A 27,842-nucleotide genomic window follows, 5' to 3' on the forward strand; every position below is an offset into this window, starting at 1 on the left:
CTCCATTTTCCTCTCAGGATCTTGGGCACGCACACACACACATGCTCGGCGTGAGTTTAAGCCACCGGGCCCAGGACTCGAACAGTGGTCGACTACATGGGAGTCCAGTGACATAGCCATTACGCTAACTGCTGGTCCCAAGAAGAAATTCTCTTCTTGACCTCAGTGACTAAGCACTGGAGAGCATGTCTTCTTCCTCAAGAAGATACCATATGGTTTCATTTTTCAGCTCTGGTCCAAAGAAAGGATTGAATTGCCAAAATTGCAACCGGAGAGAGTGATGGCAGCAAACTGAACAGGTCACCAACATGGTAGTGATTACCCGCCGGTTGGGACCCTTAGGGATGAACCAGGCACAAGGAAGCTGACAAAGTCCTGGGACATGCTCATCGCGATGAGGGGCTCCAGGAGGCCGTGATGTGACATGTTTGCGGCAGAGCTGCCAGCCCCTGCCTGCCGGCCATCACACTTCCATTCACAAAGAAGGTTTCTTAAGAGGAGAGACAGGCCTGGTTAAAAGTTGGGCGAATGTATTTGCTCCATCCTGCTGGTCAGAAGTTCCTCCTCCTGTCTCACTTACTTCAGCTGTAACTTATTCTGGGTCCGTCCTTGGAGGAGCCAAAGAATATCTGGTCTCCGCCCTTTGGAGAGTAACCTGGGCCTGCCTTTCTGAGTCGGATTCACTGTCCTTCCTCCCACTCCCTGCCGGCCCCACCCTCTACCTGCTCTTCTTCAGCTGACTCAGCTCTGCCTCGTCATCCACCCTTCCTCCCAGGATGGCTTCTCACGGCTCCCTTGTCTTTCCTAAGTTCTCATTCTTTCCTAAGTTCTCTCTTGTGGTATCCGATTGGTTTCCTTCTGGAATTAGAGGCCATGTATGGGTAAGACAAGTCACAGAGTTTCTTGGTCACAAAGCTTCCCTAGTCTGTTCCCTTGGGTTTGTGGACACCTGACTCCCACAGAAGGAGGTCGACAATGAGGTATAATGATTTGTTTGTGCTACAGTTGAAAACCAGCAGCCAGAAGCCTTATTATTATCCAACCCCTGATTACTGGTGTTGTCCTCCTCCGTTAGCTGGTGTGTGCCAGCCGGAAAGGGCTGGCGTGCCCCCTCCCTGCGGCTCCTGCTTCCCTCCGTGCCCTTCCCTGCTCTCTGGTGTCTGCTTCCCAGGGACTGCCCCTCCTCCCTGCCCCTTTCAGCCCTGCCTCCTGGCCACTCATCTTTTCTCCCTTCTGTCTCTCCTGCCCTCCTCGCAATCCTACTTTACTATTTTTTTTTTTAATTTTGGTTTCTTGTTTCCTGAGCTGCCACTCTTCACCTTTTTTAATTTTGGTTTCTTGTTTCCTGAGCTCTTCCCCTTAACTGCCAGTGATGCCAACAGCCTCAGTCGGTCATCTTCTGCCACAGCCTTTGCTTGCTCTGCGGGGGCCAGTGTCTTCATGACTGTATGCAAATTCATAGCACTTCATGGGTTTCAAAATGTTTTTTCTTCCATGCATTCTTGTGAAATCGGACTGGTAGTTAAGGAAATGAGACTGAGAGACTAAGTGATGTGCCGATTTGCCTACATTACATAGAAGCATCAGAACCAGCGCCCGGGCCTTCTGATTCTTAGAGAGGTAGAAACACTTGGCTGTTCCCTGCCGTCCCATCTCACCACACTCCTGGCTGCCTTTCTGCTTCAGCTAAGAAAACCTGCCATGAGTTAGCACAGGCAGGCCTCTGACTGTGGTGGGACCCTCTGCCCTCCTCACCCAGCCCAGCTCTGCCTGTTTCTTTCTCCAAAATGCTTATGGGCTTTTTCCTCCTCTGGGAAGCCTTCCCTTTGTCTCTGCGTGCCCTGTTGCCTCCTCTGGTCTTTGGGCCCTTAGTAGTGTTTCCATTTGGTTTTTGCTGACCATATCGGAGTTCCTTGCTTTGTGAAAGTCTGCTTTCTGAGAATACATATATCAAGCATATAAATTAGGGGTGCTGGAACCAGCAGTTAGTGTAATGGCTATGTTGCTGAACTCTCATTTAGTCGACTGCAGTTCGAGTCCCGGACCCGGTGACTTAAACTCACACCAGGTACGTGTGTGTGTGTGCCCAAGATCCCAAGAGGAGACTGGAGGAGAAGGGATTGTGGCGTGGCCATCCCCCCTGAGGGGTGATTTCTCGCTTTCTGTCTCTCTGTCTCTCTTTTCTTTCTGGTGAGTGCACGAGCCCTATAGCAAAAATAAATAAATAAATAAATAAATAAATCCTCCTCAACAACAACAAAAATAACTAAATAAACTAATTTATAAAAAAAAAATTCGGGGTGCTGAGTCACAGGACAAAAAGAAGATTTGTTGTAGTAGCTGTGCTCATGTATTTCTCCAAAATGCATATCAAGGGGTCATTTAGGAAGGAAGGAGAGAAGCTGAAACTAGTGTCAGAAGTCGCTGAATAAGGACTGAGGGAGGCTTCTCTACATAACGTGGACTTTGCTTTATTTCCATATTCATTCATTCAACAGACAGGTATTGAGTGTGCCCCTGACCTCCGAGGACCTGGGCTAGCAGAGGAGACAGTCAAGGAGAGAACCAGTCACTGCCATGTCATTGGTGTCACAAGAGCAGGCCAGAGTGCTGTGGGAGCAGAGGCTAGTAGAGGTACTTCCTGGAGGCGGTGATGGCGAAGTTCAGGTCCGGAGGGGCAGGCATGAAGTATCCAGGTGGAGAGGAGGGGAGTGATGAGCATGGGAGAGTGAGCAGCATGTGCAAAGACCCAGAGGCGAGAAAGGGCACAGCACACTGGACGGACCGAAAGAAATCCTGCACATACCACGCTCCAGGCCCTCTGTCTTGTCCACACACTAGCAAGAAGCAAAACAACACCCAGATGGGAATGGGCAGGGCTCCAGTCATCTGGAAGGCAGTCAGATCTGAGCCTCAGGAAGAACCTCTTTGGTCCACAGGTGCAAATGGAATCCAGTAGGCAAGCTCTGGAGAGGGCATTGTGACTTGTGCTGTCAGGAAGATTGAACAGCCTTGAGTTCTAGCTTCACCTTGACAGACCGTGCATCTGTCAGAGCCTTGGTTTTCTCCTCGGTGAGATGGGGGTGATAATTCTTCCCAGCTTCCCTACAGGTTCGAGCTGCAAATGAGATAATGATCATGAAAGTACCTTTAGATTGGGAAGTGCTGGGCAGTTGGGTGGTGGCAGTAGCGTCCATAGCTGGGAGGTGATGAAATTGATTCTGTTGACCATAGTCAGAAACTGATTCTTGTGGAGGAGGACAGAATCAAGTTGCTCTGACAGCCTGTAGTATCTGAAAAGTAAGGTGAGACAGGAAGAAGCCAGGTGGGTGTGGGCAAGATGTCACCTCAGCTACCTAGGAGACTTTGCAAAATCTGGGCTTGGGGAAAGGGTCGAATGACCTCCAGCAGCCTTCAGACCCGCTGTGAGGGGTCTGTTTCCCTGCAATTCTGTTTTCCTTTAGAAGAATCCGGAGGCAGGCGGAACTTTAGAAGCAAGCTGTTTATCTTTTAGGTTTTTCAGTTTATTTTTACATTTCTGTGATTGTATTTATTTTTTCCTTTTCCCTTTCTCCACTTCCCCGGCTGAGCTTCAGAAAGGGACCATCTGTCCCTTGCCTCGCCTGCGGCCATTTTAGAACCAGCACAAGGCTGCTTGCATTCTGGTCCCTGTCTCTCCTCTCCCCGCTCCTCCTCACTTTCCTGACTTTCTCTACTCTGCACTGCCCCCAAAACCCTCGCTCATCTGCTTCCCACCATGTGCCAACTGCCACCTCCTGTAGGCCCTCTCCATCTGTGAAGACCTCTAGGCTGGATCGAGCCACCAGCCCAGGGCCCGTGGCTGGGGCAGCCCAGCCAGCCTGGAACCTTGCACTGGGACAGCAAGATCAGCTGTGGAAGGAGGAGGGTTTGGTTCCCAACTTCCTTGCTCCAGGCAAGGCCACCCCTCTGCTCTAACTGGTTTCTGATGAGAATGGTATTTGTGTTCACGGATGTGTCATGTCCCGACCTGTTTCTGCCTCTACGTGTATCTGCAAGTGCGTACATGCGTGAGTGTGTCTCACGCATCCTTCTGGCAGGGAGACCTAGGAGGAGTGAGTTATAAACTAACCCTCCTCCTGGCACATCCCTCTCTCTCCCCGTTTCTCTGCCTCCCCGCACCGACTTGATTTCCTCCCCTCCTGTGCTGCATTCCCATAAAAACACTTCAAAACACAGATAGCAGTCGACGTGCAGAGGACTGACACTACACAGTGTGGAGTCAGAGTAAGAGGACCTGGTGGCGTTCCACAGTGAGAGGTAGGGGTAGCAGAGTGGAGAGTTGGTTATCAAGGCTAGGGAACGCTGGGACGAGGTTAGGAAGGCCTTATTCAAGAGTCCCGTTTACTCTTGGTAATGGTGGCCAGTAGGGGATCGGTGACAACCTCAGCCTGCCTTCTGCTTGCTTCCTTTCGGTTTCTTGAGTCAGCAAAGAGGTGTCGAGGGTCCCCTCTCCTGTCTCCTTCCTTTCCTGTAGGACATACTTCACTTTGCTCATGCTTTGGCTTTGGCCGTCCCTCCACGCTGGGCACTTTGGATGGAGTAGTGCTGCAAACTCCCCCTGGTTGGCTTGCAGGTCCATGCCATGGAGACTCGTGCAGGCCCCAGGGCCCTCCCTGTGGAGGAAGGCAAGCATCCCATTCTCTACTCGTCCTTAGAGTCCTTGGGAACTTAGGTCCTCCTGCTTGGGTAGGAGGGAGGGGGTGATCTCATTAGGCTTTCCCTGCCTCTTCTCTACCCCCAGCCCACACACGCAGTCCCATTTCTCTCGCACACACACTCACTCCCTCTCTTGCACACCCCGTCCTATTTTTTTTCCTCGTGCACACACACCGTACACACGTCCTGCGGCTGCTCATATCTAATTGAAGGATGTCTAAGCCTCCAGCCCCTCTACCAGAATAACGGCCCTTCCCTCCCCATCTCTGCCAGACCCGGGTAAGGCCCGGATCTGTGGGACTGGAATTATTGGGAAAACCCGGTCTGCCTCTAGCCTATCAGGCTGTCAGCCCCTCCTCGGGTGCAGGCTTTAGCATGTCTCCCATAGAAGGGTTAGGACCGGTAATCCGCTGGCAGTGGCACTGAGGGGTGGCTTTAAACTGCGTTTGCATAGCAGTTACTGTTTGGGAATTAGGTTGTCATTGTTTGGGGGGCGGCTTTGAGGGAGCTGGTGTTTATGGGAGGTTGAAAGCTCCCTCCCCCAAGCTGTCCCTTGGTACTGCCACTGCCTTTGCCCTCCTCTTCCTCTTTGTGTGGGCCTTCTGGGTTACAGGAAGAGCTCAGGAAAAGAGCCCATTGTTCTCCTCTGAGCGGGAGAGGGAGGGAGGGAGGGAGCGAGGGAGGGCGGGCCTCTCCAGCCTGGTCTCAGGCTCCTCGGCCCAGGGCCCGTGGCTGGGGCAGCCCAGCCAGCCTGGAACCTTGCACTGGGACAGCAAGATCAGCTGTGGAAGGAGGAGGGTTTGGTTCCCAACTTCCTTGCTCCAGGCAAGGCCCCCCCTCTGCTCTAACTGGTTTCTGATGAGAATGGTATTTGTGTTCACGGATGTGTCATGTCCCGACCTGTTTCTGCCTCTACGTGTATCTGCAAGTGCGTACATGCGTGAGTGTGTCTCACGCATCCTTCTGGCAGGGAGACCTAGGAGGAGTGAGTTATAAACTAACCCTCCTCCTGGCACATCCCTCTCTCTCCCCGTTTCTCTGCCTCCCCGCACCGACTTGATTTCCTCCCCTCCTGTGCTGCATTCCCATAAAAACACTTCAAAACACAGATAGCAGTCGACGTGCAGAGGACTGACACTACACAGTGTGGAGTCAGAGTAAGAGGACCTGGTGGCGTTCCACAGTGAGAGGTAGGGGTAGCAGAGTGGAGAGTTGGTTATCAAGGCTAGGGAACGCTGGGACGAGGTTAGGAAGGCCTTATTCAAGAGTCCCGTTTACTCTTGGTAATGGTGGCCAGTAGGGGATCGGTGACAACCTCAGCCTGCCTTCTGCTTGCTTCCTTTCGGTTTCTTGAGTCAGCAAAGAGGTGTCGAGGGTCCCCTCTCCTGTCTCCTTCCTTTCCTGTAGGACATACTTCACTTTGCTCATGCTTTGGCTTTGGCCGTCCCTCCACGCTGGGCACTTTGGATGGAGTAGTGCTGCAAACTCCCCCTGGTTGGCTTGCAGGTCCATGCCATGGAGACTCGTGCAGGCCCCAGGGCCCTCCCTGTGGAGGAAGGCAAGCATCCCATTCTCTACTCGTCCTTAGAGTCCTTGGGAACTTAGGTCCTCCTGCTTGGGTAGGAGGGAGGGGGTGATCTCATTAGGCTTTCCCTGCCTCTTCTCTACCCCCAGCCCACACACGCAGTCCCATTTCTCTCGCACACACACTCACTCCCTCTCTTGCACACCCCGTCCTATTTTTTTTCCTCGTGCACACACACCGTACACACGTCCTGCGGCTGCTCATATCTAATTGAAGGATGTCTAAGCCTCCAGCCCCTCTACCAGAATAACGGCCCTTCCCTCCCCATCTCTGCCAGACCCGGGTAAGGCCCGGATCTGTGGGACTGGAATTATTGGGAAAACCCGGTCTGCCTCTAGCCTATCAGGCTGTCAGCCCCTCCTCGGGTGCAGGCTTTAGCATGTCTCCCATAGAAGGGTTAGGACCGGTAATCCGCTGGCAGTGGCACTGAGGGGTGGCTTTAAACTGCGTTTGCATAGCAGTTACTGTTTGGGAATTAGGTTGTCATTGTTTGGGGGGCGGCTTTGAGGGAGCTGGTGTTTATGGGAGGTTGAAAGCTCCCTCCCCCAAGCTGTCCCTTGGTACTGCCACTGCCTTTGCCCTCCTCTTCCTCTTTGTGTGGGCCTTCTGGGTTACAGGAAGAGCTCAGGAAAAGAGCCCATTGTTCTCCTCTGAGCGGGAGAGGGAGGGAGGGAGGGAGCGAGGGAGGGCGGGCCTCTCCAGCCTGGTCTCAGGCTCCTCTGAGCTAGTCACAGGCCCTGGCAGCCCTGCTCTTCTAGGGCAGGTCATTTGACTTGGGGACTCCATTATGCCAGCTCTCTTGGTTCCCTCTTTAGACCATTCTCTCCCCTAGTGGCCCCAAAGTTCATTTCTCCCCTTCCTCGCCTGCTTTTCTCTATCGCAACTTTCTCTGAGTGTCTCTCATGCTCTGTGTAGTCCTGGCGTGGTATAGGAGGAAGCCTGCCCCATGTAAGTGTGAGAAGATAGAACTGTGGCCCAGGAAGAGGGGTTTCCTCCCTCAGCCTCTTAGCGGGCTTTCTCTGCTATGCTCTCCTGTCCCCCAGCACCAGGGCAGCCCCGCCTCCTGGCACCATTCCCGAGTCCAGGGCAGGATGGCACCTTGCCTGGGTTTGGGGATGGCACTGGCGACGGCAGCAGGGCCTGCCAGGGCACATCTGAATGAATAATCGTTGCTGGGCTCCAAGCGCAGAAGAGACCAGCCCTTCCCTTGTCTCCACTGGGCTTTTAAAATTTTTCTTTCCCCAAGACTTCCATCACTTCCCCAAGCTTCATGGTTCTGGTTCTTTCTGCCAGTGTAGCAGCTTCCTAGAATCTCCTAGAATGTTTAATGGCCCCTTCTTGCTCTGAAAGTCTGTAATTATAAGACTCATGGGTCAGGGGAGAGTAGGGGATTCGTTGCGCTATCTCACCCGCTTCTCCCCTCCCGCAGTCCTTCACAAGCACTCTCACTTTGTCTTTCAGCAGATGCAACCCTTGGAGGATGTCAATTCTCTTCTCTCTGGGTTGCTGTCTGACACATGAGCTCCCACAAGGTAGAGCCAGGGTTTAAGAATGCCCTTTGACAGGCACTTAATAAAGATGCTGGCCGATATTGATAATAACAGTTTGCATTTGTTAAAGTACTGAGGAAAAAAACAGCTTTGCCCCTCAGGAGATTTCATCTGCATGCAAGACCTGACAGCAGGATTACTTTCCCATTTGGAAACAGCCTGGAGTACAGAGGGAAGGAGCATTTTGTTAGAGGAGGTATTTTGAGTGGGATGAGGGTCAGAGTTCTAACCTGCCCGCTCTGGGCCACTTCCGAGAAATTTCACCCAGAAGTTCGGGTACTTGAGTCTTTTTTGCCTGTTCATTCTATCATCCATCCCTTTTATCCTAGGTTTTCCACTATGGCTCCAGAGGTAGCCACACACTGATGGTGGAACTGATGGGAGTTTCACAGAGAGACAGAGACACAGAGAGAGAAAGTGAGAAATCGCCTCCCGGAGGTTTGGCCATGCTACAATCTCCTCTCCTCCATTCTCCTCGTGGGATTTTGGATACATGTGTGCCCAGCATGAGTTTCTGGGACTTGAACTGCAGTCAGCCATGTGGGAGTCTAGTGCCTTAACCACCACGTCACCTGTGGCCCCTCCATTCGCCCTTTTGCATTGTCCCTTAGGAACTAGTCAAAGTCTTTGTTTTCAACCTAATCTCAATCTATCCTCTTACTGTATTAAATGACATTTTGGTTTAAGGGAAAATGTTGGTTGATGCTGGGCTCCAGGCATCAGAGTTAGCTGATGCCATTTCCGTTTTCCCTTGATCTTTCTTCAAATGTGAGCTGAGGAGTCCAGAGAACCCCTGGAGGATCTGCCAAGCAAGGAAGAAAACGCTCAAAGGCCAGTTGTGCCTGCTCCTCTGATCAGTACTCGCAAGCAGAGTTCATGGTGAAACGGGAGGTCTGTGTCTTGGGAAGGAGCATGCGCAAGTGCAGGGGAGAATCCGAGCATAAGGCAGTGCCTTCGAGAAGTTCGGAGCTCTTGTTGGGGAGACTAGCACACTTGAAATAGTTAAGAGGGGATTTAAGACAGAGGAGCCGAGGTAGTGCTCTGTATCCCCTCACCGGCCTGAGCTGTGTGCTTCCTCTGTCACCCCCGCTTTATGCCTCTCCTCTCTCTAGCCTTCATCCCCAGCTTCTTCCAGAAAGCTTTCCCTGAGCAAACCCACTGCCCCTTTGCTCTGCCTGGCATTTAAAACATTAAGTCAGTAAGCATTTGGGCACCTCATATGTACTTGGAAACATACCTGGAGCTGTGAGGAGGACAGGAATAGATGACAGACAGGTCCTGAGTCACACAGGAACAACATCATGTGGGAATTGCATGTCGCTAAGTATGTGCTAGATAGGGTTGAACATGCATGTGAGACATGGTCCCTTGTGCAGTACATGGAGTTACATCTATCGAGAGTCTTATGATTTTTTAAAAAATGATTTATTTAATTTTATTTATTCATTCATTTTATTTTAATTTGACCAGAGAGACACAGAGAGAGAGAAAGAGGGAAAGTGAGAAAGCAAGCCACCAGGTCTAGGACTCAAACTATGGTTGGCCATGTGGGAGTGTCCAGCACCTTAACCACCACGCCACTGCTGGTCCCAAGTTTTGTGATTTTTTTTAAAAAGACTATTTAATTCCATGTGTTATTACTCTCTTTAATTTGACCAAAAAGAGAAAGAGAGAGAGAGAGAAAGAGAGAGAAAGCGAGAAAGCAAGCCATCAGGTCCAGGACTCAAACTGCGGTTGACCATGTGGGAATCCAGCACCTTTAACCACCATACCACCTGCCAGTGGTTTTGTGGATTTTATTTTTTGGGGGAGGGTGGTCAGAGGGTTCGTATGCTCACTAGGGAGAAAGATAAAGAGAGACCTTGAGGGAGAGGGAGCAAGCACCCCTCTCCCTGTGGGGGTGTGGTCATTTCACAATCCTGTCCCATTTTTTCATTCTGTCAGGACTGTGGGCATGCCCACACCCACACCCAGCGTCATCAAGCCACAGAGTCTAGGACTCAATCCGCCACATGGGATCTGGTTCTCTTCACCACCAGGCCACGGACTAGTCCTCCCAACAGGGTTTTCACGTAAACATCACTGGTGTCTTTCCACTTCTGAACAAAGCAGTGTGTGCAGTTATACACCATAAGCATCATCATCATGGCAGCACAGTGCCATGTGACACATCTCTGTGTCACAGGGTCGGTCCCCACGGGAGGGTCTATCTGTAGTCTCAGGTTCCCACCCTTCAGTAACTGAGTCTAGCACTCTTATGATGCCTTCTACAGGCTCCCACAGACTTTATACATTTTTAAGAATTATTTTAATTTAACTTTATATTTTTAAAAATTATTTTACTTTATTTATTAATTTTACTTATTTTAATTTGACCAGAGAGGGACAGAGAGAGAGAGAAAGTTAGAAAGCAAGCCTCCGGATTCAGGACTCGAACCATGGTCAGCCATGTGGAAGTCTCACATGGCCAACTTCACAGTTCAAGTCCTGGACCTGGCAGCTTGAAAATTACTCTGGGCATGTGCTTATATGCCTAAGATCCTGAGAGGAGAATGGAAGAGAAGGGACTGTGGCATGGCCATCCTCCCAGAGGGTGATTTCTCACTTTCCCTCTGTCTTGTCTGCCTCTGGCTAGTATACACATACTACAGTAAACTTAAAGAAAAAAATAGTAGCTACCTCATGGAGTTATATAAGGATTAAATTAGTGTTTTATATGTAAAACACTTCGCATGGTACCTGGCTGTAAATACTATCTTTTGTTGGGGCTAGCAGGTAGCATGGTGGTTGAGGGGCTGGACTCCCACATGGCTGACCATGGTTTGAGTCCCACACCTGGCTGCTTGCTTTCTCACTCTCCCTCTTTCTCTCTCTCTGTCTCACTCTCATCAAATTAAAAAATAATAAAATAATTCTTTAATATATATATATGTGTGTTTGTGTGTGTGTGTGTGTGTGTAAATATGCATGTATAATCCTTTGTTTAAGGTCAGGAATTTCACGGGAGACAAGGCTAGGTGGTGTAGTGGTAATGCATTGCTCAAATGATGCTGGATCCATTTGAAAGATGGCGGGTTTGGTTCCCCGGCCAGTTCTAGTGAGCAGAGTTCACTAGAGGGTGAACTTGATGGACACATACCAAAGACTGAGGAGTCATCAGGTTGGCAGCTTCATGGAGCATGGACTTGAGTTTTTGGAATCAGAGTTAGTATTAGAAAGCTTTCTCATCTTATGGAAGGAGACTCGGAGGTGTAACTCACCCACCTCATTCATACACAGCCTATTTGCAGAGCCAAGAACAGAAACCACATTCCTATTAGTTAATTTATTATTATTATTGTTATTATTATTATTTAGTTTGCTTATTTCTTCCGAGAGAGAGAACCCTGCAACAGGGTCTTTTTTTTTTTTTGAGAGAGAGATTTTTGCTGCGCTCGCCAGACAGAGAGACAGAAAGCGAGAAATCACCCCCCAGGGGGGATGGCCACGCCACAATCCTTTCTCCTCCATTCTCCTCTCGGGATCTTTGGCACGCATGTACATGCACCTGCCCTGAGCTTCAGCCACTGGGTCCGGGACTCGAACCACGGTCGACTATGTGGGAGTCCAGTGACATAGCCATTACGCTAACTGCTGGTCCCAACAGGGTCTTTATTCTGTGTTCCACTTCCAGTCTCAGCTGACCTGGATCACAGGCATGCATACATGTGCCTGATGTGTACGGGGCAGTCGAGGGGGACCCAGGACGTGAACCCAGGGGGGTCTAGTTGGGTTAACATTGTACTACCATTTGGACCACCTACCTGTCAACCTAATGAGTTACTGTATTTTATTATTTTCTGTATTCGTCTCAGGACTTTTTCATGTATGTTATTAGGCCAGAAGCGGTTCTAGTGTTCCCTTCTGTATTAGTCAAGTAGCTTTCTTAGAGTAGAAACTAATTTATCAGGTGCTTTTAGGATTATCGTTACTTCTTTACTATTTCTTTAGGTTTTTGCCATAGTGTGCATATGCTTTCGAGAGAGAGAGAGAATGAGAATGAGAAATCACCCTCTTGCGTATTGCGGTATTTCCTTCTTCTCCATTCTCCTCTTGGAATCCTAAACATGCACGCACATGCATCCAGTGTGATTTTCAAGCCACCTGGTCCAAGATGCAGTTGGCCATGTGAAAATCCTTAACCTCCATACCATTTGCTAGCCCCAGGGTTATTATTTTTAAAAATAGCTGTATTCGGGACTGGCAAGTGGAATGATGGTTAGGGTACATGACTTCCACGTGACTGACCATGGTTCAAGTCCTGGACCTGGTGGCTTGCTTTCTCACTTTCTCTCTTTCTCTCTCTCTCTTTTTCTGGTCAAATTAAAAAAATTAATAATGATGATGAATAAAATTAAATAATTCTCTCTATTTTTTATTTTTGAGAGGTTTTTGCTATAGGTCACGTGCACTTGCCAGAAAGACAGACACACACAGAGCGACCGAAAGCAAGAAATCACCCCCCAGGTGGGATGGCTACACCACAGTCCCTTCTCCTCCATTCTCCTCTCAGGATCTTGGGCATGCACACACATGCGCCTGGCATGAGTTTAAGCCACCGGGTCCGGGACTCGAACCGCATGAGAACTACATGGGAGTCCAGTGACATAGCCATTACGTCAACTGCTGGTCCCAAAATTAAGTAATTCTTAAAAAATAAAAAGCTGTATGGACCAGCAGGTGGCATGATGATTAAGGTGCTGGACGCTCCCACGTGGCTGACCACTTTTCAAGTCCTGGACCTGGTGGCTTCCTTTCTCACTTTCCTGCTCTCTCTCTCTCTCTCTCTTTCTCTGTGTCTCTCTGTGTTCAAATTAAAGTAAATGAATGAATAAATAAAATTAAATAAATAATTTAAAAAATTTTTTAAATGTAAAAATAAAAAGCTGTGAGATATAATTCACATACCATAAAATTCACCCTTTTAGAATGTTTTAGGGATGGAACCAGCAGTTGGTGTAATGGCTATGTCTCTGGACTCCCATGTAGTCGACTGCAGTTCGAGTCCAGGACCCAATGGCTTAAACTCACACCAGGCGCATGTGTGTGTGCATGCCCAAGATCCCAAGAGGAGAATGGAGGAGAAGGATTGTGGCGTGGCCATCCCCCCTGGGGGGTGATTTCTTGCTTTCTGTCTCTCTGTCTTTCTGGCGAGTGCATGCGACCTATAGCAAAAACTTCTCCAAAATAAATTAAGTAAGTAATAAAATGTTTTAGGGGCTGAATAGTGACTCAGTAGTAAAACGTGATGCTCTGCCAAGCCGACCTATATGGGAGGGTTACAGGTTTGTGTCTGGAGACCTCCCTGAGTATACCAGGTCCACGAGTGCCGGGGACCCAGGGCACTAAGGCTGGGGCTGGAGTGCAGCGTCAAGACCCTGATGGAGGTGAGCTCTCTTTCTGTTTTTGTCTCTCTCTCACTCACTCATGAAGAAAATAATCTTTTTTCAAAAAGTATTTTAAAGTAATTTTTAGTATATTCAGACTTATGCAACAATCAACTCTACCTAATTTCAGAACATTTTTATCAGCCCCAAATGAAAGCCAGAACCCATTACCAGTCACTCCCCATGTCCCCTCCTGCTTAGCCTCTGGCAGCCACTAACCTACTTTCGGTTCCTATGAATTTGCCTATTCTAGACTTTACACAGAAATGGAGCCATACAGTATGTGGCCTTTTGTGTTTGGCCTCTTTCATTTAGGATATTTTCAATGTTTTCACCTGTCACATCATTCCTTTTTATTGCCAATGATATTCCATTGTGTAGATGTATCAAATGTATCCATTCATCAGTTGATGGACATTGGGTCGTTTCTATTTTTTTTTATGCCAGAGGGCATGTACACTTGCCAGAGAGGGAGAGAGAGAGAGAGAGAGCCCCCCAGTGGGTCACAGTCATGCTGCAGTCCTTCCTCCATTTCTCCATTTTGTCAGGAATTTGAGCATGCACACATATGAGCCTGGCATGTTTTTCAAACTGGTAGGGCCAGGACTTGAACTGTGATTGGTCATGTGGGACCTGGCTTTCTGTGCACAGTACCTAACCCCTGTGCTACTGGCCCGGTTGTTTCTGCTTTGGCCCCATTATGAGTAGTGCTGTTGTAGACTGTCATATATATATTTTTTTTTCATGGACATGTGATTTTAATTCTCTTAAACATCTACTTAGGAATGGAATTGCTGGGTCATATGATAACTCTCTATAACATTTGGGGGAACTGCCTGTTTTTCAAAGTGACTGCACTATTTTACAGTCCCACCAACAATGTACACCAAATTCTCATTTTTCCACATCCTCAGACTTTTTAACAGACTGTTCTTTTTTAAAAATAATTATTTTATTAAATTTTATTCATTTATTTTAATTTGACCAGAAAGGGACAGAGTGAGAGGAGAGAGAGAGACAGAGAGAAAATAAGTAAGCAAGTCACTAGGTCTGGGACTTGAACCGCAGTCAGCCATGTGGGAGTCCAGAGCTCTTAACCCCCATGCCACCTGCTGGCCCCTTTTTAATTTAGTGTAGTTTAGTTTAGTTTGTTTATTTATTTAAATTCAACCATATTACAGACTGATCTTTAAATTACAGCATTGTGGCTAGCTGATGGCCTAGTGGTTATGTCACTAGACTCCCACATGGTCAGCCATGGTTCAATTTCTGGACCCGGTAGCTTGAAAATCATGCTGGGCATGTGTGCATGTGTGCCCAAGGTCCCAGGAAGAGAATGTAGGAGAGGGGATTGTGACATGGCCATACCCCCTGGGATGTGATTTCTTACTTTCCTTTTCATTGTCTCTCTCTCTGGCAGACACATGTACCCTAAGGCAAAACCCTCTTTTTTTTTTTTTTAAGAATTATTTTATTTAACTTTATTTATTGATTTATTTCAATTGGACCAGAGAGGGACAGAGTGAGAGAGAGAGAAAGTGAGAAAGCAAGCCGCCAAGTCTGGGACTTGAACCACAGTCGGCCATATGGGAGCCCAGTGCTCCTAACCACCATGCCACCTGCCAGCCCCAAGGCAAAAATGTCTTAAAAAAATAATAAATTATAGCATCTGGGCTGGCCATTTAGCCTAGTGGTTGAGGGAGCTGGATCTTACATGGCTAGCCATGGTTAAAATCCCAGCCCTACTGTCTTGAAAAACATGCCAGGCTCATGTATGTGCATACCCCAAATCCTGAGAGGATGGAGAATGGATTGCAGCAAGACCGGGTATCTTTGGGAGGTTGCTTTCTCTCTCTGGTGAGTGCGTGCGTTCTTAGCAATAAAAAAAAAAAATTATAGACACTTGGGGCCCAGAAGGTGGTACTGCAAGAAAATATGACACATTTCAAGGCAGTCCCATATGAGAAGATTCTGGTTCAGGTCCAGAAACTCACTTTGTATGTCAGGCGTGTATGTGGCCATGATCTGGAGCTAGCTGAAGACTAGGGCTAAATTGCAGCATCACTACCCCATTGGGGGTACTTTCTCTTTCTCTTTCATGGAATACATTAACTTACAAAAGGTTATAGCCGGGCCAGCTGGTGGTACAGTGGTTAAGGTAGCTGAATTCCGCATGGCTGACTGCACGGTTCGAGTCCTGGACCTGGTGACCAAGAAACATTTCAGGCGCATGGTCTGTGTATGCCCCAAATTCTCAGCCCCGAATTAAGGAGAATGGAGGAGAAGGGATCGTGGTGTAGCCATCCATCCTGGAGGATGCTTTCTCACTTTCCCTCTCTCTCTCCAGCAAACAGGCACACCCTATAGCAAATTTTTAAAAATCATAGCCAATCTGTGGGTGTGAAGTAGTATTTTGTCATTTCAATTTGCATTTCTCCAATGCAAATGATATTGAATCTTTTCTCATGTGTGTATTGGCTACTATATATATCTTTCGGGGAGAAATATCTAGTCAGATCCTTTGCCCATTTTTTTAAGTTCAATGATTTGTCATATTGTTTGGTTGAAAGAATCCATTTTACATTTAGCTACAAATCCCTTATCAGATATATAATTTGCACATGTTTTCTCCGGTTCTGTGGGTTTTCTCCGGTTCTTTCACTTTCTTTCTAAATTTTTAAAATTTGCTATAGGGCATGTGCACTCACTGGAGAGAGACAGAGAGAAAGTGAGAAAGCATCCCTACCCCTCTGTGTGTGGCCGCACCTCAGTCTCCTTCCTCACTCTCCTCTCAGGATTTTCAGCACACATGTACTTGTGTGCAGCGTGTTTTTCAAGCTACCAGGTCCAGGACTCAAACTGTATAGTCAGCCATATGGGATCCAGCTGCCTTACCCACTATGCCATGGGCTGGCCCCCCTTTTTACTTTCTTTTTCTTTCTTTTTTTTTTTTTAAGAATTATTTTTTATTTAACTTTATTTATTTATTTATTTTAATTTGACCAGAGAGGGACAGAGCAAGAGAGAGAGAGGAAAAGTGAGAAAGTAAGCCGCCAGGTCCAGGACTTGAACCGCAGTCAGCCCTGTAGGAATCCAGAGCCCTTAACCACAGTGCCAACTGCCACCGCCTCCCCCTTTTTACTTTCTTAATTGTGCCTTTTGAAGTACAACAGTTTTAAATCTTGATTGTCCAATTAATATTTTTTCCTTTGGTTGCTTTGTTGGATATCTTGTGTAACAATTACCAGGCCTGGGACCAGCACAAGGCGTAATGGCTATGTTGCTGGACTCCCTTTTAGTCGACTGCGGTTCAAGTCACAGACCTGGAGGCTTAAACTCACGCTGGGCACCTGTGTGTGCGTGCCCAAGATTCCAAGAGGAGAGTGGAGGAGAAGGGATTGCAGCATGGCCATCCAGGGGGAGATTTCTCATTTTCTGTCTCTCTGTCTCTCTCTGTCTTTCTGGCAAGCGCATGCACCCTACAGCAAAAACCTCTACAGACAAACAAACAAACAAACAAACAAAAAACTCAAAACCAATAACCAGGCCTAAGAGCATATTATTTCACTGTTAATTTTTTAAAATATTTTTATGATTTTCGGTTTTACAATTTCTGATCTGCAATCCATTTTGAGTTTTTTTTTTTTATATGGTGTGAGGTAGGAATCCAACTGAATTCTTTTGTTTGTTTGTTTTTGATATAGGGTATGTGCACTCACCAGAGAGAGGAGGGAGACTAAAAAATTGCTCTCCAGAGGAATGACCATTCTACAGTCCCTTCTCCTCCATTCTCCTTTAGGGTTTTGGGCATGTATACACACATGTTCAGTGTGTTTTTCAAGCTGCCCGGTACAGGACTTAAATCACATAGTCAGCTGCCTTAACCACCATACCATCCTGGCCAGTTTTTGGTTTTTGTTTTGTTTTGTTTTAGAGGGTTTTGCTATGGGGTGCGTGTGCGTGCCAGAAAGAGAGTGACAAAGAGATAGAAAGCGAGAAATCACCCCCCAGGGGGGATGGTCACACTGCAATCCCTTCTTCTCCATTCTCCTCTTGGGATCTTGGGCACGCACGCACATGCGCCCGGCATGAGTTTAAGCCACCAGATCCAGGACTCGAACCATGGTCAACTCCATGGGATTTCAGCGACATAGCCATTACTCTAACTACTAGTCTCAACCCTGGCCAGTTTTATTCTTTTGCATATGGATAGTCAGTTGTCTCACACTATTTGTTGAAAAGATTGTTGAATGGCCTTGGCATTCTTCTTGAAAATCAAGTGATTGGACCTGGCAGGTGGCATGGTGGGTAGAGGGGCTAGACTCCCACATGGCCAGCCACAGTTCAGGGCCCGGACCTGGCAGCTTGCTTTCTCACTTTCTCTCTCTCTTGCTCTGTCCCTCTCTGGTCAAATTTACATAAATAAATAAAATAAAAGTTAAATAAAATAAATTTTAAAAAAAGAAAATCAAGTGATCGTAAGTGTTAAAAGTTATTTTTGGATTCCTAATTTTGCCCCATTGGTCTGTATGCCTATCATCATTTCCGTACCGTATGCTCTTGACTACTGTAGCTTTGTAGTAAGTTTTGAAATCGGAAAGTATGAGTGTCCAACTCTGTTCTTTGTTTTAAAAATTGTTTGTCTATTTTGGGTCCCTTGTATTTCCATATGATTTTTGTGATAAGCTTGTCAATTACTGTAAAAAGCCAACTGGGATTTTGATAGAGGGGCATCAGATATGTAGATCTTAGTAATAGTATGTCTTGGGGCTGGCAAGTGGCATGGTGGTTAAAGGCACTGGATTCCCACATGGCCGACTGTGGTTCAAATCCTGAACCTGGTGGCTTGCTTTCTCACTTTCCCTTTCTCTCTCTCTGCCAAAACTTAAAAATAATAATAACAAATGAAATTAAATAAATAAATAAATAAATCTTTTAAAAAATAAAAACAATAAGTCTTCTGATCCGTGAACATGGCATAGCTTTCCATTTACTTAGGGCTTCTTTAATTTATTTCAACATTGTTTTATAGTTTTCAGTGTACAAGTCTAACATTTTTATAGGTAAGCTCATTCTTTCTGATACAAATGGATTTTTTTTTTTTTTGAGAAGTTTTTGCTATAGGGCATGTGAGCTTGCTGGAAAGACAGATCGAGACAGAGAGATGGAAAGTGAGAAATCACTCTCGGGGGGATGGCTACACCTCAGTCCCTTCTCCATTCTCCTCTCGGGATCTTAGGCGTGCATGCATACACACCTGGCTTGAGTTTAAGCTGCTGGGTCCAGGACTTGAACTGCTGTTGACTACATGGGAGTCTAGCAACATAACCATTTTGCCACTTGCTGGTCCCCGGAAATGTTTTTCACATTTCCTTTTTGGATTATTCATTAGTGTATAGAGATACAGTTGACTTTTACGTGTTGATTATTTATCCTACAACATTGCTAAACTTGTTATTAGTTCACATTGATTTTTAGTGGGTTCCTTAGGATTTCTATATACAAAATCATGTTATCTACACACAGACATAAAAATTTGGGGGCCAGCTGGTGGGAGGGTAGTTAAAGTGGCTGGATCCCACATGGCCAACTACATGGAGTCCTGGACCTGGCAGTTTGAGAAATACACTGGGTGCATGTGCATGCGTGCCCATAAATCCCAAAAAGAGAATGGAGGAGAAGGGATTGTTGCATGGCCACCCTTCCAGGGGAAGCTTTCTCACTTTCTCTCTCTGGTGAATGCACATGCCCTATAGCAAATTTTATTTTATTATTTTTAAAAGAATTATTTTATTTAACTTTATTTTATTTATTTTCTTATTTTAATTTGAACAGAGAGGGACAGAGCAAGAAAGCAAGAGAGAAAGAGAAGGGCAAGTGAGAAAACAAGCCATCAGGACTGGGACTCGAACCGTGGTTGGCCGTGTGGGAGTCCAGCACCCCTAACCACCATGCCATCTGCCAGTCCCCCTATAACAACTTTTAAAAATAATTAGTAGATTGGTAACTAAGGTAGCAGAATCCCACATGTCTGACTGTGTGGTTCAAGTCCTGAACCCAGTGGCTTCAAGAACTTGCCAGGTGTGTGTACACATGTGCCCAAAGTCTTGAAAAGAGAATGGAGGAGAAGAAATTGTGGATTGCAGTAATTTCTTACCCCAGCCCCCATCATCTCTCTCTGGCAAGTGCATGTACTCTATAACAAATTATTTTTGGATTTTCTTGCCATAGGGTGCATGCACTCACCAGAGGGAGGCAGAGAGAGGGAAAAATGATAACCCCCCCACCCCGCCCTCCAAGGATGGCCATTCTGCAGTTCCTTCTCCTCTGGGACTCACACCATAGTCAGCCAATTGGGAATCTAGCACTTTAATCACCATGCCACTGGCTGGACCTGCCCAATTAATTATTTTTGGATTTTCTTGCCATAGGGTGCATGCACTCACCAGAGGGAGGCAGAGAGAGGGAAAAATGATAACCCCCCCACCCCGCCCTCCAAGGATGGCCATTCTGCAGTTCCTTCTCCTCTGGGACTCACACCATAGTCAGCCAATTGGGAATCTAGCACTTTAATCACCATGCCACTGGCTGGACCTGCCCAATTGCAAATTTAATAAAATAAGTAATTTTTTTTTTTGAGGGGTTTTTGCTATAGGGTACATGCGCTCGCCAGAAAGAGAGATACAGAGAGACAGAAAGCGAGAAATCACCCCCCAGGGGGGATGGCCAAGCCGCATCCCTTCTCCATTCTCCTCTCGGGATCTTGGGCACGCACACACACACGCCTAGTGTGAGTTTAAGCCACTGGGTCCGAGACTCGAACCACAGTCAACTACATGGGAGTCCAGTGACATAGCCATTACACCAACTACTGGTCCCAAAAAATAAGTAAATTTTTAAAAGAAAAATAAATATGTTGGAGAGGTTTTTGCTATAGGGCACATGAGCTTGCCAGAAAGGCAGAGAGAGACAAAAGGAGAAATCATCCCCCCCCCCAGGGGGATACCACACTGCAATCCCTTCTCCATTGTCCTCTTGGGATTTTGGGGCATGCACGCACACATGCCCAGCTTGAGTTTAAGCCACTGGGTCCAGGACTTGAACCATGGTCGACTACATGGGAGTCCAGTGATGTAGCCATTACGCTATCTGTTGGCCCCTTTTTTTCTTTTCTAATTGCCCCAGCTAGAACGTCTAGTACACTGTTGAAGTGACAATAGAAGATATCCTTTTCTTGTTTCTAGATTTCTTTTTTTTTTTTTTTTTTATGTTTTTGGCACAGGGCACGCATGCTTTCTGGAGAGAGACTGAGAAAGATGTTGAGAGAGAAGGTGAGAAATTGCCCCCAAAGGGGACGGCCACACCACAGTCCTCTCTCTCCCATTCTCCTCCTGGGATTTTGGATACATGTGCACTTGTATCTGGCGTGACTTTCATGCCACCTGGTCTGGGACTGGAACTGTGGTTGACCATGTGGGAGTCCAGTGTCTTAACCACCATGCAATCTGCTGGCCCTCTGGATTTCTTTTTTTTTTTTCCCCCAATATCTACTTTGTCTTATTGTTTGAAACTTAAACTCATGGTAAAATGGAGATTGATATATGAAATTAAGGTTGAAAATTCATGGATGCGATCACTTGTGGCAAGTTAGAATATCTAGGGGAGACTTCCCAGAACAATTTGGGATTTGGCTTGGCTTCCCAGAGAAACGTTTTTGAGTAGGCTTGGCCATTGAACATAGGGGGGAAAATGCACACGGGTTGTGGGCCAGGGAAAGGCGTCAGTGAGGATGGAGATATTGCAAAGCTGTTTCAGGAGAGAAGTGGCTGATCACCGCGTGTTGCTGGGCACCCTGCCACTCACAGGCTGCCTGACTTCGCACCGATCCCTACTGCTGCGGGATGGTCCTACACCTTCTGTTCACCTGTTAATAACTCCCGAAAACAGTGTTTCTCAAATACTGACCCTGTGCCTTAGAATCACCCGGGCTATCTATGTAATATACAAATTCGTGCTCTTCACCTCAGTCACGTCCTGCAAAATCTGAACCTCTGAGGCAGGTCTTAGGAGCTTGCATCCCACGTGATACTTCTGTATCCTGTCGTTTGAGAGCCACTACCAGGAAGCGCTCTATATATGAAGCATCTGTTCCAGTTTTTCCACCTCATTCAGTGCCCCCCACTTAAAAAATGATGTTACTCCAACTTAATCGTCAAAGTCATTAACGTTTTTCTTTTCTTTTTCTTTTTTTAAAAAATTTGCTATAGGGCAGGACCAGCAGTTGGTGTAATGTCTTATGTCGCTGGACTGTCACGTAGTCGACTGCAGTTCAAGTCCCAGACCTGGTGGTTTAAACTCACGCTGGGCACATGTGCGTGCGTGCCCAAGATCCCAAGAGGAGAATGGAGAAGGGATTGCCGCGTGGCCATCCCCCCAGGGGATGGTTTCTCGCTTCTGTCTCTCTGTCTCTCTCTGTCTTTCTGGCGAGCACATGCACCCTATAGCAAAAAGCTCTTATAAAATAAATAAATAAAAGTAAAAATAATAATAATAATTAAAAAATTAAAAATTTGCTTTAGGTCTTGTGCTCTTGCCTAAGAGAGATGGGAGATGAAGGGTATAAGAAAGCACCCCCCCAGAGTACCATGATGCAATCCCTTCTCCTCCTTTCTCCTCTCAGGATTTAGGATATCTGTGCATGGACACACACACGTGCGCACACCTGGCATGTTTCTTAAGCTGCCAGGTCCAGGTCTCAAACCATGTAGTTAGCCATGTGGGATCTGGCGCCCTTAACCACCATGCCACTTAACTAGCCCGTCACTGAGTATTTCTGGAGCGCCTTCATCTTCTTTCTCCCTACCTCAGTATCTCTTCACTTATTTCTTCCTGTCCTTCTCCCACCTTCCTCTCACTTATCCATGCCGTTTCTCTTTCTTCCCGCCTGCCAGCAACTGGCTAGACAAGCATCAGACTGCTGAGAACAAAGAACTGCAGCATCGAGAGAGAGAGTGAGAGAGCGAGAGAGCTGAGGAGGTCTGCAACGGCACACTGCAGAGCTGTGCTTGGGGCCTCTCAGGAGCAGAGCAGTTCACACTGGAGGCTCTTTTTCTGAGTCATCATTGAAGAGGGTGACCAAGAACATAGGCACTGTGGTTGAAGTGCTCACCTTTGTAGCCCAATCGATACACAGATCATCTTTGAACTGTGTTATGTGTATCTGAACATTCTGAATAATTCGGTATGAGTAGAAAAGAAATAGGCCCTTTTGTGTTTTATCACTAGTGTAGACCACTGGAAGATGCAGTTCATATACTATGGATTTAAAACACACATACAGGGACCAGCAGTTAGCATAATGGCTATGTCGCTGGACTCCCACGTAGTCGACCGCAGTTCGCGCCCCGGACCCGGTGGCTTAAAACTCATGCCAGGCGCGTGTGCGCGCGTGCCCAAGATCCCGAGAGGAGAATGGAGGAGAAGGGATTGCGGTGTGGCCATCCCCCCTGGGGGGTGATTTCTCGCTTTCTGTCTCTCTGTCTCTGTCTGGCAAGCGCACGCGCCCTATAGCGAAAACCTCTCAAAAAAAAACCCCAAAAAACCACACATACATACTGTATACTTACACATCGGCTTAAATAGGAAAATTTTAAAAATTAAAAAAAAAAAATAGATTGCTCAGGGCCAGCAGATGGCATGGTGATTGGGGTGCTGGATTCCTACAAAACCGACCGTGGTTCAAATCTTGGACCTGTTGGCTTGCTTTCATACTTTCTCTTTATGTCTCTCTCTGGTGAGTGCACGTGCCCTATAGAAACATTAAAATAATAAATATAATTTAATAATTATTTTTAAAAATAGATTGCTCAAATAGATTGGCTAAAGGCCTGTTCTGGCCCTGCTACCTCCTCTAGCTGCCCCCTGATCACCTTCATCCTTTTCCTCGGCCCTGCTGTCTGCCTTCCTCTGTCACCAGTGAAGTTCCAGTGTTTCCCAGACGTCTCCTAGATGCCGAGGCCAGTAGTTTCTCGGTGCCCTCTGACCACTCTGCAGCATTGAGACCTTTGGTCACTATGTCCTCCTGCAGGATGACCTCCCTGACGGCATCCCCCCAGTATCTGTTCTCCTTCCACTCAAACGGAACACACGGCTGTTGCTCAGAGGCGCCTTGACTCTGACTCTGCCTTCCCTGTCCAGTCTCCCTGGAGGTCTTGTCTGTGTCTCCAGCTCTCATTGTCATGAATGTCTAAATCTTTCTTTCCAGGTCCTTGTTTCTAACGGCCTGATAAGCGTGCAATCCTGAACCGCACACCCAGAATCCAAACCCCAACTCTGTCCCTCAGCTAGGCATGGCCTTCTCCATTCTTTCTTTGTTTGTTATGAGGTGTGAGTGCTCAACAGAGATAGACAGAGAGAGGGAAATAAGAAATCACCCCCCAGGGGGAATGGCCATGCTGTAATCCCTTCTCCTCCATTCTCCTCTCAGGATGTTGGGCACATGTGCACATACCCAGTGTGATTTTCAAGCTGCCGGGTCTGGGACACAAACCGTGACTTCTGTCATGTGGGATCCAGCTGCCTTAACCTCCATGCCACCTGCTAGCCCTCCTTTTTTTCTCTTTTTATTTTGCCCGAGGGCATGTGTGCTTGCAGGCAAAAAAGTATCCCTCTGGAGAACGATCACTCTGCAATCCCTTCTCCGTCTCATCTCATCTCACATAATCATTAGGCCCCTGGTTGGCCCTGCCTTCTCCGTTCTTATGTTTCTATCACCAATTGAACACTTACTCAACCTCCAAAGCCTAGCAGACGCCATTTCTTTTAGGGAGCCTGTCTGAGGTTCCAGTTAGAATTTAGTTCTGTCCATGAGACCATCAAACAGACTTTTTAGGGAACCAGCAGTTAGCGTAATGGCTATGTCACTGGACTCCCACGTAGTCGACCGCGGTTCGCGTCCCGGACCTGGTGGCTTAAAACCCACACCAGGCGCATGTGCGTGCGTGCCCAAGATCCCGAGAGGAGAATGGAGGAGAAGGGATTGCGGCGTGGCCATCCCCTCTGGGGGGTGATTTCTCGCTTTCTGTCTCTATGTCTCTCTCTGTCTGTCTGGTGAGCGCACGCGCCCTACAGTGAAAAACCTCTCAAAAAAAAAACCAGACTTTTTAACCAATCCAACGCCTTCTCCGTTTTGTGGGGGGGGAGATGAGGACCCGAACAGTTGACCACTTGCTCAAGGACACACAGCTGATGCCCAGTTCCCACTAGAAGGCCCCTACCCAGGGTTCTCCACCACACCAGGGAGCGTCAGCGTGGTGTTAGCGCTCTCAGTTGCTCTCACAACACGATCAATCCCATCCTACCACGTCTCCAGATGTGGGTACTTAACCCGTTTATAAAGTGACAAGGTCACGTTTGTCATGTGTTGTTGAGATGCCCATTGTGCCCAGTTCCAAAGTTGACACACAGTGCTCAGCAAATCTTTTCAGTTTTTAGAACATTTTTTTATTCACGATAGAGAATATACACATACTCATGAGAGAGAGGAGGAGGGAGACGCAGCCCCGATGGTCCTGCCGCAATCCTTTTTCCTCCACATCCCTAGCCCATCAGGAGCCCGGCCACACATGCCCAGTGTGAGGTCAATGGGCCAAGATTTGAACTCCAGTCAGCCAGTGCATCTGGCTTCCTGTGTGCCAACCTAACTGCCGTCCCACTGGGCCGTCCCACTGTTTAGTATAGATTTAATGGATAAACGAAATCAGATAAAGTCGTCTTATAGATTTCCCCTTTGCGGTATAGATTTTGCCCTGCACTGGGCCAGGCAGAATCACTCAGAAACTGGTTATTGCCTGGTTAATGATGGACAACTTTAAATGTCGGGCCAACGTGTTTGGACTCTTCTCTAAGCAGTGGGGAGCACGCCGGGTCTGGGCGGGAAAGTAAAATTAGGAAAGCTGTTTCGGGAGGGTTAAATCGGGAGATGGCAACAGAAGGAAATGTAGTGAGGCAGGAGCTCCAGGAGGGAGGACAGCAGGGAGGTCTGAGGTGGCAGCTTCAGAAAAGGAGAGGAAGATGCAAATCAGGGACATTTGGAAGGGAAAGGACAGGGTGACTGTGACTTGGAGGAGGAGGAACAGAAGATGATGCAGAGGCGAGATTTTGGTGGGGACGTTGATGCTTCTGTGGCAAAGCAGAGAGGGTCAGGCCTGCATGGAGACGTGAGGTACCATGACTGCTGTGTCACACGCAGGATGTCGAGTTCATTCTCCAAGTCATCTTTCAATAAATGAGGGTCAGGAAACAAGCCCCAAACCTGTCAAATGCCAATATCTATACCCAGTGTGGAGCCCTCAGTGCCTCCCAGAAATACAAGACGGAGACTTGGCAATTAGGATTATAGCATGAAAACATAGGGCCTAGCTGCAGTGGCAGAGGCAGGAGGGGTCTTGCCGCGTGATGCCGAAGGCCATGTGGGAAGGTTCCAGGTTCACGTCCAGGGTCTGCCTAGACATGCCTGTACCCGTGGTGCACCCATGATCCTGGCTGGCAGCAAGATACCAGGGTAATCATAGCATGAGGAGACCCTGTTGAGGATGTCCCCCTCCCCAGTAAAGGAAATTAAAACTTTTCAGGGAGTTTGCTTGCTATAGGGCATGTGCGTTCTCAGGAGAGGGGGAGAGTGAGAAATCACCCCCAGGGGGCATGGCCATACCACAGTCACTCCTCCTCCATTCTCCTCTTGGGATTTGGGGCACACATGCACACACATCCAGCATGTTTCTCAAGCTGCCGTGTCTGGGACTTGGAGCACGCCACGTGGGATCCAGCTGTCTTAACCACCATGCCATCTGGCTGCCTATAGAAACTTTTTTTTTTTTTCAAGAGAGATTTTTGCTATAGGGTATGTGTGCTCACCAGAGAGACAGAGAAACAGAAAGAGAGAAATCACTCCGGCGGAGATGGCCACGCTGCAATCCCTTCTCCTCCATTCTCCTCCTGGGATCTTGGGCACGCACGCACACATACCCGGTGTGAGTTTCAGGCCACCGGGTGGCATGCACGCACACGTGCCCAGTGTGAGTTTCAGGCCACCGGATCTGCGACTTGAACTGTGTAGTAGGCTACTTGGGAGTCCAGCGACAAAACCATTACATCATCTGCTGGTCCTGAAACTTTTTAAAAAATTGGAATGTATTCGTAGTGAAGCTATGGTAGCATAGCATTACGACTTTAACCTGTCTATGGAACATCTGGGAAATCATGACCGTAAGTTGTTTTTCCCATCTTCCTCCATCTGAGGAAGAACTAACGTTCAAGAGAGGACTCCTTCCAGGCTGGCCCAGGTCCTACTTAAGGGAGCTGGATCCTTCAAGGCCAATAGTGTAGTTTGAGTTCTAGACCCAGCAGCTTGAGAAACATGCTGGGCACCTGCTCGTGCCCGAAATCCCAACAGAACAGAGAAATGGAGAAGAATTTATGGCATGACCATACCTCACCGGGGATACTTTTCCCTCTCTGTCTATCTGTTGCTTTTTGGTGAGCCCGGGGACCTTCTGGCAAATTTTAAAAATAAATAAACAAGGACTTCCTGGAACCAGGCAGTGGGTGCAGTGGAAGCACACAGCTGGACCCCCGTGGGAAAGGTCCTAGGTTTGTGTCTGAGAACTTCCATGAGTACACCAGGCACGTTCCCAGGCCAGCTGAGACTGGGGGTGGATCTTGGCACGGGGTTGCCTCCCTCCCTCTCTATCTTATGAAAGAAATAAATAAACTTCTATTTAAAAAAAGAAAGATGAGACCCGCAGACAGCATAATGGTTATGTCGCTGGACTCCCTTCTAGTCAGCTATGGTTCGAGTCCCAGACCTAGAGGCTTAAACCTCATGCTGGGTGCATATGCATACATGCCAGGGATCCTGAAAGGAGAATGGAGGAGAAGGGATTGCAGTGTGGCCATCCCCCTGGGAGGTGATTTCTACCTTTCTGTCTCTCTGCCTCTCCTGGGGAGCGCATGCACCCTATAACAAAAATCTCTCAAAAAAAAAAAAAAAGAAAGAAAGAAAGAAAGAAAGAAAAAAAGAACTTCCTAAAAGAGATAAGAGGCCCCAGAATAGATAGATGAGCTCTTTTCTTGGTGGTTGTGGGGCGGGGGGACTTAGGGAGCTGTGTTCTATTTGAGTCTCTGAGTCTAGAAGTTCAGATAGACAAGACAGCTTCTACCGGGTTCCTGTGGCTCTCAGGTTCAGATAGACCTCTCACAAGCCCCCCACACCGCAGGAACAATGCCTCCCTTTCCTGTGGGTCCAACTGTCTTTTTAGACTTGTTAAAGATTTTTTTAGTAACTGCAGCTGCAGCTGAGTTACCGCATGAGACCCACAAAGTCGTCCTTGTAGTCAGCCTAGACCCTTCTGAGCTCACAGAGGAACCCTGCCTCGGCCTCGGCAAGTCCTCTTTGGGGCGGGCTGAAGATGTCCTCTCAGGTGACCACGTGCCAGGCCTGGACTAGGGGCTGGACATGCTTGTGAACAAGGAGGACGTGGTCCCTTTCTCCTGAGAAAGTGCGGACTGGCAAATGCTCAGCTC

General features: G+C 47.6%; 1 protein-coding gene and 1 pseudogene across 1 annotated transcript in view; one reads left to right on the forward strand and one right to left on the reverse strand.

The window, feature by feature from the left end:
- The window catches only part of MINK1 (misshapen like kinase 1), an 82,599-nt gene that overhangs the window by 27,035 nt on the left and 27,722 nt on the right, over positions 1-27,842 (forward strand). The gene's annotated exons all lie outside the window — the stretch shown is intronic.
- Positions 148-426, reverse strand: LOC102500297 (V-type proton ATPase subunit e 1 pseudogene; annotated as a pseudogene).

Source organism: Tupaia chinensis, unplaced genomic scaffold (assembly GCF_000334495.1).
Source record: "Tupaia chinensis unplaced genomic scaffold, TupChi_1.0 Scaffold000330_1, whole genome shotgun sequence".
NCBI classification, from domain to species: Eukaryota; Metazoa; Chordata; class Mammalia; order Scandentia; family Tupaiidae; genus Tupaia; species Tupaia belangeri.